Below are 7371 nucleotides of genomic sequence, written 5' to 3'. Positions count from 1 at the left end.
GGAGTTTGTTTTGGGGGCGAAAAAGAAGATGCTTTCAAACACTTGTCTCTGCTTGTTTTTAAGGTGTAAAAAGATGGTTCCTGCATCCAAGAGATTTACCATACACCGTTCTTCCAACGTTCTCACAATATCACTGAAAAGATTTGCAGATTTCACAGGTGGAAAGATCAACAAGGTATATTAAGAATATACCTTAAGAATATAGAGAAATGGTCTGCTTTTATTTTCATTTTCTCTTTTTTTCATTTTTCTCTTAATATCAGTAAAGTTCCTGCTTGACAAGAAGCATATACTTTCCTCTGAGAAGGCTAATTCATCAGGAAACAGTTGTCTGCAACTTCTAGTATTAAACATTGCTTATGGGAAGACTTATTTTTAGTGAATCAAGAGATATATTCATATAATTCCAGTCTCTGTTTTTTGGAAGTGTTTTTCTCTGGCTAGTCCGCGAAGTACTCTGATATAATTTTTCTATCTTCTTGGTCTCTCTTTAGGAGGTAAAATATCCTGAGTATTTGGACCTCTGAGCCTACATGTCTCAGTCAAGTGGAGAACCACTCCTCTACGCCTTATATGCGGTGCTGGTGCATCATGGAATCAACTGTCGCACAGGACACTATGTATGCTACATGAAGGTAGAAGTCAACATCATTTCTAACAGGGTAAAAGGTTGTGCTGGCAAACCAGTTCAAGTGTTACTAGTAGTACTGTTTCTAGGCAAAAAGATTTTCTGAAATAACCCCAAACTTGAAAATGGGATCTTGTATAAAATCTTAAGCTGTGATTGACTCTCTGCTTAAGAGAGGCCAAACGTGTACCTACTGAGAAGCTAGGTGATAAGTGTTTTTGTACACTTATAAGTGGTCATTTTGTAAAGAGACTGCTGAAAAATCTGAACAGTGCTGCTGCAGAACTCTGAATGGGGGGCTAGCAACTGTCTTAACTGATCTGGAATCTTGAGTTTACTTTTCAGTGGACAGGAGGAGAGTCTCTCAAGGCAAACAGAGAGAGAAATAACACCCGATACTCATGTCAACATAAATTTATGCTCAGAGTGTAGGTGTAGGAACAGCGTCGGTATGTATATGGAACATCGGGAGAGGAAACTATATCGGTATTTACAGCTTTTCTACTTCCTTGTCAGAGAGACGTTGTCTCCAAATTAGAAATTGATGTATTTTTGAATAAGGGCTGGTGGATCGGATTTATTCTTACTAGTGTTAATATTTGCTCTTGATTAGTACTTAATATCTGGTAACGCATCAATCAATCGTCAAAAATAAACTTAAAAATGTGTAAGGCTTATCTCGTTGGTCGATACAAAGACCAAGGTCTTTTCTCTTTTCTCTTTTTTTTTTTTCCCAGTATTGTTTTTCTGTTTTCCTTCTCACTGCAGTCTTGATTTTGTTTCTTGTCCCTTAAGTATGTTTTCAATGTGTTGTTGAAACATTTTCCCTTTCAATGCAAAAAAAGGAGCTGTCACTGGTGTCTGCAAGTTGAAGACTGGAGCTTATCTGAAAATCACTGAGCCCAAGAGCTGTCACCTTAGTCTTCCAATAGGACAAGGATGTCTTCGTTTTCTCAGTTAAATGCATTTTTCAGGTTTGTGTATTATTTTCTCAGGAATGGAAAGTGTGCGCACAATTTGCCAGTTGTGGGACTAGGAGTTCTCTTATTTCCTGTGCTTTGTTTAACCTGTCTTAAGTTTAATGGATAGCAATCAAGGTGTACTAGAAATCTGAAAACACTTTATGCTTTGTTCTCTCAGTCATTTTGGTATAACAAACTAGCTTATGGTTTAAACCCTCCATTAGGTTAGCATTTTCCCTAAACGTAACAAGTCCCTGTGTGCTACAGGAAGACAGTAACAAAAAATTAAGTATAGATATTCATCCTGCCATTATTCAGCTTCTGCCTATGGACAGACAATTACACTTATTTAAAGCGGTATCCTCTTGAAACCTAATCAGCATGTTAGAAAGCACTTAGTTATCGGCTTTTGTCCTGGAGGGCTGAGGTTTGTTTTGTTTTGTTTTACATTCAGCATTTCCTTTTCTAGCTTCCATTCCCCTGTTGTTTTGCATGAGGAAAACATGCAGCTTTACAAAGTAGAACGGAAAGAGATGCTTTTCAGTCTAACTTTTCAGTTTTTTGTAGGAGTTTTAAATGTGGTAGGTGCAAAACAGCATAAGTACTGCTGCCAAAGTTATATTCAAACAAGTATTTCTTGGAGAAGCAGAAGAAGCCCAGGGAGAAATAAATTTACAAACATGCTCTTCATGCTCTCCTTTCCCAAGATTTCTCTGAGATATATCCCATAGTCTGTGGGTTTTGAGGTATGTGGTTCCCAGGAGTGAAAAGGAGGGCCAAACAGCTCTCCTCTCGGATCTCCACGTGCCAGGGCTTTAGTGTACTGCCACTTACGGCTCCGCTTTTCACCTGGAAAAAGCGACCTCATGCTGTAAACTGAGGAGCCCTGCAATTGTTCTACTTGGGTTTTTTTTGGTTTTTTTTTTTTTTCCCCTGCTCGTATAGGCTTAGAAATGTGCTGATGAAACAATAAAAAAGCCAGCTTGGTACATCTCCTTACAAAAAAATAAGTACAAACTTGAGCTCCTGATCGGCTTCATGCTGAACTCTGTGCTGTTCTTGTCGTAATCTTGGTCTCTCAGTAGATAATATGGTTTAATTACGAATAGAATCATGTGATGAAGAAGATCTCACACTGCAACAAATTCAGCATCTCAAATGAAATTTTACATTTTCCGTGATTTTCTTTCTGAGCAGAAGTGTGTAGTATTAAATATATATATATATATATCTGTGATGAAGCCACGGTCGCAGTTACTCAGATATCTTAATAAGCACTTGCAGGAAGATAAATTGCTGCATCTCTTAGCATTATTTAATTGTAGGGTTAGAGACATGTTGATTCAACAGTGCTGTAAAGTTTCTAAGAGGTCACTTTGAAAAATACCAGCTAAATTACTGGCAAGACTGCACCCGTTCTTAAAAACAAACAACCCCCCCAAATCATCTGTTTTCCTCTTACAGGTAACTGAAGTAATCCCCGAAGAAGACAGTTCACTATCCAAAGGCAAGTTTTATTTTTAAACATTTTCTACATTTTATACCTAGCCACAACTTAACAACCAGTTAACGGTCGGTGACAATCCTGTTCAGTGTTGAAAATGTCATTCTGGCATAGGAAACAAAGGACTTCATCTTCTTGCTTTACAGCTGAATGTCTTCTACATAATGTTTGGAGAAGTGAAATCTTGCTAGAGGTTTTCAAAAATTCTGCCCCGGTTTGGATGATGAAGTAAATTGCCATAGTCAGTAGATTCTGGCACTGACAAGTTCCTTCAAGCTAAAGAGGGAGTGCGATTGTTGCAAAGCATGACTGTGTTTTGAGACAGGGACGACCACAAGTTTTAATCTTAAAATACGACATGGAGGGGAGGCTGGTTGTTCACACATTCTTGCAAACATTAATACAATCTGTCCCATTATCAAGAACAAAATTAGGGACTGAACGGAGGTCTTTCAAATACCAGTGTTGCAAAAATAGACTTTTTATGCTACTAATGTCAAAAGAATCCTGATTGTACTAAACTGTGTCTCTTCTAGCTGATAAATCAGGAATAGCACAGAAGAAAATGCGTCTGCTCTAATGCTCTTTGGGCTTCGGTGAATTCTCTGGCCAGCAGATGGCGAACTCGCTTATTCTAAACCAGTCAAAAGTATAGGGAGAAAGTAAATGTCTTGCACACATTACACAAGTCCAGGGCATTGGGATCACTGGGCTACATGAGTGAAAGAGATGTACCCCAACAGTACCCCACTTAGATACGCTGCTTGCAACATAAGCAGGATGGGAGGGCTGTGCAAAGCAATTTTGGTAAATTGAGGAATTCATGTATTTCATCAAGCCTAAAGATACTAATTAGTTTCATGTGGGGGAAGGTCAGTCTTTCAAAGAAAAGAAAAAACATCTCTTAAGCAGGATTTTCTGAATGGTGGAATCTAATCTGAAAAAAGGCCACTTCAGCAGGTTATTTATTTATTTATTTATTTCTTACTGTATTGAACCTCTCAAGTAAGCTAGGAGCAGACTAGGAACAACTGAGGACTTGTTAGAGTGTGCCTTTTCACCTGGACTCATGTTACTTTGAATAAATTAACAAGGATAGCTAGTGATAATTTGTGATTTAAGGAAATTCCAGATACGTGAGAGAAAGAGCAGCGTTAAAGCAGTTAAATTCCTGCTCTCTCTAATAAGTGCTCTCTCTAGCCAGTTTCTGAACGCTTCTGTTCTGTGGCTAGGATTTGGTCAGCTTGACCACAAGATCACTAGTAAAACAAGGATGCCGTCCAGTCAAACCTTCAAATGAATGCAACTTACCTAAGGTCTACCGTTTGCTATCAAAACAGGTAGCTTTGTCCTAATATTCTGTACAGTTGACCAATTTTAGCATGGAACTGAAATGCAGTCAGTTTAATGGGAGGGCTTTGGAAGCTGCCTTCTCCAGTCAGTTCAGCCCTGTAGTCAGAGAGCAGATCAAGCTGTGTGCAGGCTTGTGACTTCTCTCTTTAGAAAGAAAACCACTGAGCCAGACAGTTCCATGTTGAGTATCACAACAGGGAATGACATTTCTTCCCTTTGTCTTTCAGATGCAGAGCTTACTGATGGAAGCCTTCAATACTCAGACTAAACCTACCATCAAAACGGACGACCTTTTTACCATCCAAACCAACCATTTTTCCATCAAACCCAACACCTTGGGTTTTGAAATGAAACTGGTAAGCCACAAGTCTTTATTGAATCTATTTTGCAGTGAAAGGGTTTTCTCTGTAACCTGATCATTTAAACTGTTGTGCTTAAAAGAAGGTCACTTGCAAGAGCGGTTATAATCCATGCTATAAAATTGAATCATCCTCTAGAAAGAAAAAAAAAAGGAGCAATTATCTTGCATGTACTCTTGATAAAGGAGGAGCTACACAATGGTATATAGTTTCACACTTTATTTTTGAGAATGTCCAGGCTTAAGTAACAGCTCTTGATGATAAATGAAAAGATTAATACGCAGTGGATTTACACAGAACATTGCGTTTTTAACAATGATCGATACAGAGTATTTGTCATGCAAATCACCTGTGTACACCAAGAAATACTTATTTCAATATATATCTGTACAGTATTTACATTTTATATTTAAACTCTAACTCGAAACATTTTCCAAGAAAATACAGAAATGGAACTGGTAAGCCACAAGTCTTAATCTGCAGCATTTGGTCTACAACAGACCTGGCTTTTCCAGCAAGCGTATCTACATAGATATGTAACAAATCTTAAAAATAGGCATTGTTTTTATATATGAAGCATTATAAATGCTGCTTGGTTTATAAAGCTTCGGTTTTGTACCCGTTTAAAACTGTTCAAAATGTCAAGTGATTTAGAGCTTACTTTGTCAGAATATTTTAAAATTTAAGTCAGTCCAGGGGAGTTTAACTATTATATACAGTTCTCTCCCTAGATTGCACTGGCAACGGGGCAGCAATTTAATGCTAGAAATAATATACTTCCTGCTACGATCTCCTCAGTTACATGTTACTCTAAATAATTATTTCTGCAGGGTATAAGAACTTCAAATACAGCAAACGAACTCTCAAGGCGTTTCCTTTGTGCTTACAGGTAGACACCGTCGCCTGGCTGGATAAACAGATTTTCTTGAAGGTGTTATTTCAGCATATAAGAATTGATTAAAAAAAAAAAAAAAGTGCTTCATGGCTTATTGGTTTTGTAATCTCACAGTTCTCCAGGAACACTTGATTTGCTGCATTTCACCATTACACTCGTCAGTAGCACTGATTCTGGTTTATCACTATTTGCATTACAAATCTCCTTGTCCAAAGCCTAAACTGATGTATGCACTGCTTGAAAACAAAACGTGGTTGCAGAGCAGAAGACTCAAGTCATTAGGTTAGCAGCTGCGTAACCATACTGCTTTCCAAACATAAGATGTAGAGCTTATTGAGTTTCTATGAAGAGTTTAAACGGCTCCCATTAAGCAAAGATGTCCCCACACTGCTACTTCCTCTTAAGCAAGGATTCTACCTCCTTTGGCTGAGGCTTGCTCCCTTACATTCGAACATTCATCCAAGTAGCCTGCAATTCCACATTCGTGGGGGAAAGTCTATAGAATAGAAAAGGTTCCTCCAGTCTCTTCCTCTCAGCCTTTTTTTGAAGCATGCAATAAAGCAAAACATTCACAGGCTGACCTTCCATGCAAAACAAGGCAACTTAGTAAGACAGGAACCGCAAAACTGATTGCTCTTTAAAATGAGATTTGAAATAGATCAAGTTAGCAAGTGGTGTTAAGTCTGTAAGTAAGTCTGTTTTTGCCAGTGCAGCACAGTTCCCTATCATGTAGCCAGAGCTGCTTCTGTAGCTCCAAGAAGCAAAACTGCTTTGACAAAATACTGTGTCATGAAAGCATTCGTTGGTGCGGTAGGCACAGCTCAGGTTCAACAACTGAAAGACCATCAGAGTGGGACTGCAGAAAGATCTTTCAGAAGTTCCAAAAAGACGTGGGGGTGGGAGTTTAGTTGTGTTAGATAACACAATCTTAGATAAAGATTTTGGTCTTAACGTAAAAGTAAGGGCGTCTACCGATTTCTTCAACTCCAACAACTAAAGCACAAGTCTGAAAAATCGCCTTTAAGAATGCAATGAAAATATTTAACTCTTCTGTATGTTCATAGTTTGTTGTCAAGCAAAGGAATGAATGCTGATGCCTTAACTATCTAGGGCTGTAGCTTACAGAAAGACTACACCTTCCTGTTTTTTTCCCTTTAAAAACGTTAAATCCATGTGAAATTATTTGGGGATGTTTTCACATGCAAAGCCTAATGCAACTCGTGCCTAATGCAAGCCCTGTCATCTTCTTCCTTTAGTAGTGTCGCATTAAGGGGTGTAGCCGATTGACCGTTACGGGTCCGGTCGGCTTCAGGGTACTGAACTATCACGGCCACGGATCCACCAACAACGCAGCACGCCCTCGCTCTAGTCGCGTTCAAGGAGAACTGTCACGGCCAGGAACAATGCAATTAAGTGCAGTTTATTACGGCAACAGATACACAGGTCCTTTGGATTGCCAGTGATAAATTCACTGTCTGCAAAAGCAAGCTAGCATGCATGAAATGCACAGGTACACGGCCTAGGTATTAAGATGTTAAAAAGCATAAAGACGCTAGAGATTTCTAAGTTTCCGTGGAGACGCCTGGTATAACCAAGCGTTCAGATCTTACCTCGCAGCATCCCAGTGGGCGGGGGGGGGGAGGGGTGAGAGGCTCAGCCTGTCGACTGAT

General features: G+C 39.1%; 1 long non-coding RNA gene across 1 annotated transcript; it reads left to right on the top strand.

Moving 5' to 3' along the window:
- The first annotated feature begins 663 nt into the window (after nucleotides 1–663).
- On the top strand, nucleotides 664–6304 carry LOC136791095 (uncharacterized). Its single transcript, XR_010832337.1, has 4 exons — nucleotides 664–1602; nucleotides 3055–3097; nucleotides 4675–4803; nucleotides 5696–6304. It is a non-coding gene; the product is annotated as an uncharacterized lncRNA (long non-coding RNA).
- Nucleotides 6305–7371: the final 1067 nt, after the last annotated feature.

Source organism: Anser cygnoides, chromosome 6 (assembly GCF_040182565.1).
Source record: "Anser cygnoides isolate HZ-2024a breed goose chromosome 6, Taihu_goose_T2T_genome, whole genome shotgun sequence".
In the NCBI taxonomy this organism is placed as follows: Eukaryota; Metazoa; Chordata; class Aves; order Anseriformes; family Anatidae; genus Anser; species Anser cygnoides.
The sequence above is the reverse complement of the archived record's forward strand: the minus strand, read 5'-3'. Positions and strand labels throughout refer to the sequence as shown.